The 11,274-nt window shown below is 30.9% G+C and overlaps 1 long non-coding RNA gene across 1 annotated transcript; it reads left to right on the top strand.

Moving 5' to 3' along the window:
* Positions 1-1,236: 1,236 nt before the first annotated feature.
* Positions 1,237-11,064, top strand: LOC111089599. Its single transcript, XR_002613829.1, has 3 exons — positions 1,237-1,333; positions 3,395-3,501; positions 5,749-11,064. It is a non-coding gene; the product is annotated as an uncharacterized LOC111089599 (long non-coding RNA).
* Positions 11,065-11,274: the final 210 nt, after the last annotated feature.

Below are 11,274 nucleotides of genomic sequence, written 5' to 3'. Positions count from 1 at the left end.
AAAATATTTCAAATGAGATTGTAGCTTTTTTTTCCCAAAAACTTTGTCTTCAAAATAAGGGTGCGTCTTATACACTGGTGCATCTTTTATTCCGAAAAATATGGTATGTAGCCAAAGTAACTTGCAGAGAATATTTTCTTATCAGCAGGATGTTTTGAAATTGTCTTGTCTGATACCATCTGTACAAGCCAAATACTATTGTCTGTCTAATAAAGGCATACTCTGATTTTTAATAACTCTACTGGTTACATGAGACAAATTATCAGGGTTTTTTTCAGAGAGACTTATTGGAACCTGATCAATTATCTGAATTGTTTCAGAGAGACCTACTGGAACCTGATCAAATATCAGGGTTTTTTCAGAGAGACCTACTGGAACCTGATCAATTATCAGGGTTTTTTCAGAGAGACCTACTGGAACCTGATCAAATATCAGGGTTTTTTCAGAGAGACCTACTGGAACCTGATCAAATATCAGGGTTTTTTCAGAGAGACCTACTGGAACCTGATCAAATATCGGGGTTTTTTCAAAGAAGCTTAATGGAACCTGATCAAATATTAGGGTTTTTTTCAAAGAAGCTTAATGGAACCTGACTAAATTTCCTTTTTTTTATGGTTGAATGAAAAATACAGTATCTTTATGGCATTGACAGATAAAAAACTTATAGATTTTTTGTTAAATCTGTTGCCATGTACAGTTGATACTTGCTGTTCTAAATCATTATATAAATACTGTTTGTAAGTGAAAAATACAATTATTTATGGTTGTATGTTCTTTTTCTTTTTATAGTTTCTAATATCAGTTACTTTATTTTTGCCCTGAACCTTCTGTATCTGAGTGTAGCAAACACCTACTCAGCCTTCTAAATCCACACATTGAAAACAACCATTTTATTCTATTTATTCAGTATTCTGATATTTGTTATCGTATTGCACTAGCTATAGTATTTATTCTTTAGTTTATAGCTAGATTTTAGTTTCTTCTATTTTGTTATGTTACACTAGAAAGTTAGATTTTATAATTATGTCAGCTCAGATAATATTTTTGCTAGGTTTTGCAGCTTTATAGTACACAGTGAAAGGAGAAGAAGTCAGTCTTTCAAGTTTTAACATCTCAATTCAAACATTTTGAAGTAAAGGAATAATGTGTTGTAATTGTTGGAAAGTTTCAAGCATGTACTTACTTTATTTTATATTATGCTTATAAAAATTGTAATGATGATTTACATTTCTGTAGATGTTGTTCATAGAAGAGAAGATGCTCTTCTGGGTGTGCCAAGGTTTGGGTTTAAATATGGAGGATTTCCTAATCTTTGTAGCAGCACGAGTCATGGGTAAGAATCTTTTCCTCACTATATTCATGGGTTTTGATTTCAGTTCATACAAACTGCAACACAAATATAAGAATGGTGTACAATTTTGTCATTCTTGATTGAGATCTGCCACAATATGAGACTAACAAAATACTCTTTCATTTTTTTCTTTAGTCACATAATTACTTAGGATCAATAAGTGTAGATTGTTTTGTTTGATAAATCCTGCATTAAATATACTTGTAAAAAGTTTTAATTATTAAGCTTACTTTGCTATACGTTGAGAACAAATATATTTTTAAATAGAACTTCCTGAATTTAGACTGAGAAGTTTAAACAAAAGTAGTTGGATATTTTTTAATGCTTGTGAATATTAACTTAAGCTTTAGTATTTCTTGACTTTTAGAAAAAATCAACTTTCATACAAATATAATAAATCACAGTTGTTGTGTAATGTATTGTGGATTAAAAGGCCGTTTCTGTTTGTAATATAAACAAATTTCAATTGTGCCTGTCAAACCCAGATTCTTATCTGATTATTTGAGATTTGTAAAATATACAACAAAACATACATTGCTAATGATGAAGACAGACTAGATGTACTCTTGTGTTAATAAAAAATACAGGTTTGATCTGGGCCTTCTGATATTTGTGTTATCCTGTAGCTGTGTTATTCAATAACAATCAGTAGCTGTGCTAACCTTTGTTAACTGATAGTTGTTTTAACTGGTACCTCAGTTAACCGGTATCTGCATCAGCTGATAGCTGCATTAGCCAATAACAATTGTTACTTATGATGGAATCCTAAGTTAAAATTAAACTTTTAATTGAATAAATAAAATTATACTATTCCTGAGTGCTTCTGGACAAAGAATTCTCAAGGTATTTTCTTAATAATCACTTATACAGTGGTATCAGACTGTAATATTACTGACTAGCGAAAGTACCCGTCTTTGCTCAAGTTATTAGGTTGATGTATTCTAGATTACTATGTCAGGCTTTCTTTATGACTTTTTTAGTGTTTCTGGGAAATAAAAATATGTTTAAAATATTTTTGACTGTTCTTCTATGCTAAAATAGGTTCAGAATACACACATACAGTAGATTAAGAAATTATTTATCATCAATGAACTTTATCATTGTGTTAAATAATTTACATTTATATTTGATATCACAAATTTCTATCACAATCTATTACAATTTTTTACTGTTTGATTCATGTCTGCTCATTACGTTTTAATGATGGGGGTGCAAGGGGGCTGTTAAGGGGGTTGCTGTGAAGCCATGTAATGTAGTGAATGTTATTATGAACCAAAGAAATTAATAATTTATCCTAAAGTAAAGACATAGTGTGAGATAACCTAGCCTAGAACCAAGTACATAAAATTTATCATGAAAGTAAAAATATCGATCCAATTTTGAACTTAAATAACAAAAACACGCCTCTTTAATCAATGAAGACTCTAAGTTAAGAAATCAAATATTTTTTCAATTTTGTAATTTATACATTTCATTTTATACTTTCAGTACATAGACTAACAACAATATTAGATTATACTTTTGTCGCTAAGCAATATGACATAAAAGCCTTTGTTGGAATGCATTCATACCAAAATGCACTGGCTTTTCTATATATTAGAAGTTGTTATATAAGGAACCACTTCTTTTATGTGTGGTTTTTCGCTAGCTTGCCTGATTAGAAAGATGCATCCATGCACGCACGTAGATAAGATAAGTAATAATGCCCAGGTGCACACCCTCAGGGTCCACTTAGTATGGGTGCAAAATTTCAGGTTTCTGGGTTCTTTCCTCTTGGAGCTATGGCAGTCACACACACACACACCTTTTTATTATTATACATTAGTTACTCATTTATGAGTCTAACTAATATTACATTGTTGAGTGTAATATTACTGATTAGTTATTCATTTACAAGGCATAATTAGATTACATTGTTGAAGGCATCTTGCTGATTGAAATGTTTTTTTTTCAATTTCTTTTTTTTAACTTTGTACTTTGAGAATATTTATGTCACCAACAGGGACTTGTTAGTGTAATAAAACTTTAGTTTTTGACCTTTAGGTTCGCGTCGTTCAACACTAGTTTTAATGATTCTCCACCAAAAGCGGGAGTAAGGAAAACGACTACATCTACACGATTTCTAAATGGAAAAAGATAGAGGAGAAAAAGTAAGTTTTATCATAGAAGACTTAATATCACTTATAACCTGTTTCTCTTTAACACATCAGTAAAGCAGTAGTAGTGAAATGTTTTATATTGCCTAGAGAAGCAGGATCTTCTCTAATTTGTAATGTGTTTGTTTAAAGAGGTCATAGGTAGCGTGTTTTAATTGGAAGTTATTGATAGTTTGGAATTTTCATATGTTTATGAAGAAAGGACAAAATCTTCATTAGTTTATATGGTTTTTTTAGTGTGAAGCAAGAGCAAAATAAATGAAGATTGATAAATGTTTTCTCCCCTGTGCTTTCTGTGCAAAAAGATAAGAGTAAACCAAATCTTCTCAATATTTATACCAGAACAAGGTGGATACATTATACTGACATTCTCTCAATAACTGATGTGACAAAACATTCATAAACTTTTCTAATTCAGCATAACTGTCATATTGTTAAACTTGAGAGATTACCATTTAAGTTATCTCAATATCACATGTGAGTCATTCATGACTTGAATATACAACTGTCAAAATCTCTACAATAACTGGTATGGATTTTCAAGAATGTATGTTTCATCCAGTGCAGTCTTTGAGGTGGAAACATTTCTAGAAAATAAATAAATATTATTCTTACTGTGAAAGACTATTCTTTTTGGTAATATATTGTTTGGAAACAAACCAGCTCTTTCAATAATCACGGAAGTATTGTTTGGAAACAAACCAGCTCTTTCAATAATCACGGAAGTATTGTTTGGAAAGAAGCTAGCTCTTTCAGTAATCACAGTAGTATTGTTTGGAAATAAACCAGCTCTTTCAATAATCATGGTAGTATTGTTTGGAAACAAACCAGCTCTTTCAGTAATCATGGTAGTATTGTTTGGAAATAAACCAGCTCTTTCAGTAATCACGGTAGTATTGTTTGGAAATAAACCAGCTATTTGAATAATCAGATTAGTATTGTTTGGAAACAAACCAGCTCTTTCAATAATCACATTAGTATTGTTTGGAAACAAACCAGCTCTTTCAATAATCACATTAGTATTGTTTGGAAACAAACCAGCTCTTTCAGTAATCATGGTAGTATTGTTTGGAAATAAACCAGCTCTTTCAATAATCACAGTAGTATTGTTTGGAAACAAACCAGCTCTTTCAATAATCACAGTAATATTGTTTAGAAACAGTCCAACTCTTCCTGGCCCAGTTTTCATGGAGTTAGAAATCTTAGTATGTTCAGCAGAAATTTGTCATTAGAACATTTACTTTCAACACACTGCTAACAAAAACCTCTTTCTATAACTTGTGATAAAAAGCATGAATTTCTTGATTTTTGGATATGTCAATACAAGTAAACATAGGGACTAATGTTATAGACAAGTATCAACATGACTTGATCAGGACAGTAACAAAAGGATGCAGCTCTGACCATTACAACTATTGGGTAAAATAAGATGGATATGTCAGTAGAATTAGACACAGGATCACAAGCTAAAGTTGTTGACAAATATCAACATGACTTGATCAGGACAGTAACAAAAGGATGCAGCTCTGACCATTACAACTGTTGGGTAAGATTACTGACATATCCATCTTCAAGTAGATACAGCGTCACAGTTTTCTATTAAGATCACAAGTCAGGTGGAACTCGATGTACCAGTTACTTTTCATTCACAATGAAGTTATTACTGTGCATTATGTAAGAAATGAATAAAAGTATGCTTGAAGTCTTTATATTAAATTTTTCTAGTAATTTCTTTAGGCTTGTGCTGAGAACAGAGTAGCCAATGATGGATGGTTGGATTACTGAGAGAAAGCCTGCAGAATAACAAATACTTCTTGCTGATGATGAGGTTTATATATGTTAGGTTTTTAAAAATAAAATTAGGTGTTACAGTGTTCATATAATCTTGATGTATGAATTTGAAGATGTTATTTTAGCTCATAAATATTGGGAGGGGGGTCATGCTTTTTTTGAGGTTACATTTTGGCATTTTTTATTATTAACAATAATATAGAAAGTGAAGTTTACATTCCTGAATAACTTACTTTATTAAATTCCATGTATTTCTTGTATTCAAAACTTATTGTTCTGTAGTGTGTCACTAAAATTAATTTAAACTGAGATTTTCACCAATTTTGTTTTAAAATCTCTAGATTTTGCTATGTCATTATAAACTGAATGGATTTTGTCCACTTCAGTGTTTGTAGATTATCTATTGTTGTTATAAACTAATAATGAATTTGGTCTCATTCTTGTTTGTAGAATTATAGATAATGGAATCGAGACAGTGACAGTGTATGAAGACGGAGTTGTAAAGTCCAAAACTGTTAATGGAGAACCTCAAACAGTCCAATAGTCCAAGTAATGCTCGACATCATTCGAGAATTTTGGAATCACTTCATCCATGCATCCATTATAATTTTCATTGGTATTTGTACATTAAGGCATTTCATACTGAGTGTTATTATGAAATCTGTGGGATGGTTTAAGTGTTCCTGTTTCTATATGTAACACCATTTGACACCAAACTAACAGAAAATTTAGCTTCTATGTCATATTTTTAGGTGGTGAGGCTGAGATTATAGATTGTTATGGGTACTCAAGCATTTCTATAATGTTCAATTTTGTGTCAGATCATAAAGAATATTTAATAATATTGAAATTAGTTTTTGTTTATCCTGTCTAAGAGAACAAGAGGTGTTTAGAGTTGGCACAACCTGTTAACTGTGTGTCTGCTCATATGTCTGTCCCAGTTGGTTTTAGTGAAAAGTTTTATGTTGTGATGGTGAACCACTAAGGTTTCTAAAACTCTAAAAAATGGGAAACTTGCACATCAGAAGGATATGTATGTGTGTGTGTATAATGATGTGTGAAACTACTTAGCTACTGTTGTACCCAACACAGTTGGCATGTTGTGTAAACACATTTAAAGGAAAAGTTTTATTTAGTTTCATTTCAAAATTGTATATATTGATATTTAGGATCTGTGGGATCGAGTTTTTTAGTATTTCCTGCATTAATTTTGTTATGGTTTATTTTCCTATGTCCTGCTAATAAGTTGATAGGACATTTTGGATGTGTTTAGTGTAAATTGTTGGCTCATATATTGTGTTCTGAAGAACAGGTTCTTGTAAGTAGTTTTAAGTTTCATGAATTCTGCCTGAAATTAACCAGATTCAAATGATTTTTTACTAAGCATGAAGATACTGTGAGTGTAATAAAATGTATTGCTTTGTTAATATAATGTACGGTTTTGTTTTGGCATTCACTTACTCTTAGGCAAAACAAAAATATTTGTTTTTTTTATTCTTAAAGCTTTGCTCACATTAATAAAAGGAATCAATTTAAAGAGTGCCATATCTGTTATGCTCACATTTTCTAAGTCTTAGTCATGCACATTATAAACATGGAGTTAACTAGAAATATTTATTATCCTCCATTTAAAATATAAAGTTGGAGGTTAACTAGAAAAAGGGTATTATTCACTATTCAAAGAATAAACATGGAGGTTAGCTAAAAATGTGTACTATCCTCCATTCAAAGTATAAACATGGAGGTTAGCTAAAAATGGGTATTATTCTCCATTTAAAATATAAAGTTGGAGTTGGAGGTTAACTAAAAATGTGTACTATCCTCCATTCAAAGTATAAACATGGAGGTTAACTAGAAAAAGGGTATTATTCACTATTCAAAGAATAAACATGGAGGTTAACTAGAAAAAGGGTATTATTCACTATTCAAAGAATAAACATGGAAGTTAACTAGAAATGGGTATTATCCACCACTCAGAGTATAAACATGGAGGTTAACAAGAAATGGGTATTATTGACCATTCAAGAAAGATGCCTACTGGCTACCTGTATCATGAAAAATAGTTGTGTTTATCACAATATGAAATTTAGAGAATCTAATCCTAAATGGATTTGATATAGAAAAATGGAATACTAAAATATTACATATATTGAAGGTATGTCAACTAACCTGTCGGGTATAAACGACACAGAAATATACTTAAATTATCTATTGTTATTGTTTAAAGACAATAAGAGATATAAGCACCAAATCACAGTTTAGAAATCAATCTGTACGTAATGTGTATAGTTTTATGTGTAGAAGAAGAGTTTAGAGTTGAAATTAATTCTTTATCTAGCTATTTCTCATAACTTTGGAAATGCATTTGTTGTTTTTTATCATTTTAATCATGTGTTTACTGATAAGTTATAAGATTTTACCTTGTACGTGAGAAACATTCTTTCTGTATTAGAAAGTAGGCTACTGAACAACTTCCTACTTCCTGCATTTTAAAAGAAACTAATTAGATTTTTATTGTCAACTGTGTTTAGGTCATGATTTTGTAAATAGCAGCTTGAAATACATTCTTGTGATATATCCTGAAGTGGCTTTTTAACTTGAAAGATCAAACTTTAACATAGCTTAAATAAATATTTAAAAAAGTAAATTATCTACAATTAATTTGAATACAGTGATAACATCTAATTCAAATTATTGTATTTAAATAGAATTGTTTTATAAATGCTTTTTCTTTACCAAACCAACTATTTCAAGGCAATTAATTAAGAAATTCATGTGATATGAATGGAATTATATATATATAAGTTATTTCAACATATTGGAATAAAAACACTGTAAAGACATGGTTAATAATATGTTCTTTCACCAAGCTATATCATAATAAGTATGATATCTTTCTTACTGATTGTTCTGTAGTTTGATGATATCAGGAATGTTGAAGTTGACTCTGATATTTCTGTATTAGTGTACCCAAAAAATGTTCTTATGATTTGTTGGGCTATTAAGTTGAAATTGTTTTTGACATTAAAGTTTTTTCTAGTGAACTAATGATGAGAATATTTTTTCTGATAATTTGTGAAACATTAATTGTACCTCTCTTGTTTGATATCGAGTGTTTTGTATTTATTGACTTGCTTTTAGATAACCTGGTTACATTCTGTGCTTCTTCAACATTTATTGATTAAGCCCTAGTTTCATTTACTACAATTTAATAATGCTGAAAGTGGTTGCAAAGTAGATGATTGTTTTTCAAATTCTTTTTAGTTGTGTTTACACTGCTTACCTTGTGACAGGGATGTTTGTACATGTAATCTTAAAACAATATAATATAAGCAATGTATTCGTTAGAAAGACATTCTTCATGTTATTTTAAACTTAAACATATAGTTACATAGGTAAAGAAAAAATGAGGATCCAGTTTTGCAAGATTTTATTTTCGTAATAGGGTGAATATTTTTTGAAAGATTAGGAATATCCAACTTCTAAATATTAAACCATCTTTTCGTCCTTTTTCATTAGCTAAGTTAATATTATTTCATAATAAAATCAACTCATTAAAATTGGCAAACACTGATCAATTTTTGAAAATGTTTTAGTTTAAAAAAAAGAAATATTATTCATTAGAAATTTGATAGATGAAACTTATCATGTAGAAGATAATAGGTGACACATAATGTTACTTGTAAGCGGTTAACCATAATGTCCCCTTGTTACTTACAACAGGTATATTCTGTAAGTGGTTATCCCTAACGACCTCTTGTTACTTACAATAGACATCTCTTGTAAGCAGTTATCCCTAACGATCTCTTGTTACTTACTACAGGTATCTTCTGTAAGTGGTTATCCCCAATGATCACTTGTTACTTACAACAGGCATCTCGTGTAAGTGGCTATCCCTAACGATCTCTTGTTACTTACAACAGGCATCTCCTGTAAGCAGTTATCCCTAATGGTCCCTTGTTACATACAACAGGTATCTCCTTTAATAGGTTATCTCTAATGATCTCTTGTTACTTACAATAGACATCTCTTGTAAGCAGTTGTCCCTAACGATCTCTTGTTACTTATTACAGGTATCTTCTGTAAGTGGTTATCCCCAATGATCACTTGTTACTTACAACAGGCATCTCCTGTAAGTGGTTATCCCTAACGATCTCTTGTTACTTACTACAGGTATCTTCTGTAAGTGGTTATCCCCAGTGATCACTTGTTACTTACAACAGGCATCTCCTGTAAGTGGTTATCCCTAACGATCTCTTGTTACTTACTACAGGTATCTCCTGTAAGCAGTTATCCCCAATGATCACTTGTTACTTACAACAGGCATCTCCTGTAAGTGGTTATCCCTAATGATCTCTTGTTACTTACAACAGGCATCTTCTGTAAGCGGTTATCCTTAATGGTCCCTTGTTACATACAACAGGTATCTCTTTTAATAGGTTATCTCTAATGATCTCTTGTTACTTACAACAGGTATCTCTTTTAATAGGTTATCTCTAATGATCTCTTGTTACTTACAACAGGTATCTCTTTTAATAGGTTATCTCTAATGATCTCTTGTTACTTACAACAGGCATCTCCTGTAAGCGGTTATCCTTAATGATCTCTTGTTACTTACAACAGGCATCTCCTGTAAGCTGTTATCCTTAATGATCTTTTGTTACTTACAACAGGCATCTCCTGTAAGCAGTTATCTCTAATGGTCCCTTGTTACATACAACAGGTATCTCCTTTAATAGGTTATCTCTAATGATCTCTTGTTACTTACAACAGGCTTTTCCTGTAAGCGGTTATCCTTAACGATCTCTTGTTACTTACTACAGGTATCTTCTGTAAGTGGTTATCCCCAATGATCTCTTGTTACTTACAACAGGCATCTCCTGTAAGCGGTTATCCCTAATGACTCCTTGTTACTTACAACAGGTATCTTCTATAAGTGGTTATCCTTAACGATCTCTTGTTACTTACAACAGGTATCTTCTATAAGTGGTTATATTTAACAATCTCTTGTTACTTACAACAGGTATCTTCTGTAAGTGGTTATCCCCAATGATATCTTGTTACTTACAACAGGCATCTCTTGTAAGCGGTTATCCCTAATGACCCCTTGTTACTTACAACAGGTATCTTCTATAAGTGGTTATATTTAACAACATCTTGTTACTTACAATTTTACTCTTGGGTAGAAACTATCACTACGTAGGAATGTCGTGTTTACCAAGCAAAACAAATTAACCATTTACCATAGTTTCTAAACCTAATACATGCAAGTTAAAGAAAATGAACACCATGGAACTCAAGGCAGAATAAGATTGAAGGCATATTTGTAATCTTTTCATACATTTACTTATAATGTTTCTTTCTTTTGTTTCGATTTTAATATTTATGCTGTTTGGTAGCAAGTCTGTTGGTGTTATATTTCTTAACATTAAACTTCAATCAACCAGTATTCAGAAATTTTGTATAAAACTTATAATTATATTTAAATATGGGTGTAGGACATATACTTTCCTCTTGAAATCTAATACGTTTTCATTTATGTTTAGTCCACATTTGAATTGTCGCCTTCAAACTTTAATTGTACTTGGTAAGATTGGGGTAATATTTTGAGAAAATCTTACTAGCAAATATGAAACATGATCTTGCTCATTTTTAACTTTGGTAAATATAGGTATATTTTATGAGCACGTATAAGTAATGCTGTGATTTCGATATGTAACTTGTAATTTTACGTTTTTTCTAATAAAAGCCTTTTAAGTAAAGGAAAATTTTTGTTTTCTTTTAGCTTCTCGTTACCTTTCTGTATACATACGAGGCTTAGCTACAATAGATATTAAACTAAGTATTGTTACGTCTCCGTTCGTTAGTTAATTTTCCATAACTTCGTTTCGACGAAACTTTAGTGACACAAGTCCTTACTTAATAAAACTGGTTTATTCTTTCTGAATATAAATTTACCGATACACTTAATTTCAA

The sequence above is a fragment of the Limulus polyphemus genome, unplaced genomic scaffold, assembly GCF_000517525.1.
Source record: "Limulus polyphemus unplaced genomic scaffold, Limulus_polyphemus-2.1.2 Scaffold6739, whole genome shotgun sequence".
Classification (NCBI taxonomy): domain Eukaryota; kingdom Metazoa; phylum Arthropoda; class Merostomata; order Xiphosura; family Limulidae; genus Limulus; species Limulus polyphemus.
Note: the sequence above shows the minus strand (reverse complement) of the source record. Positions and strands in the feature narration are given on the sequence as shown.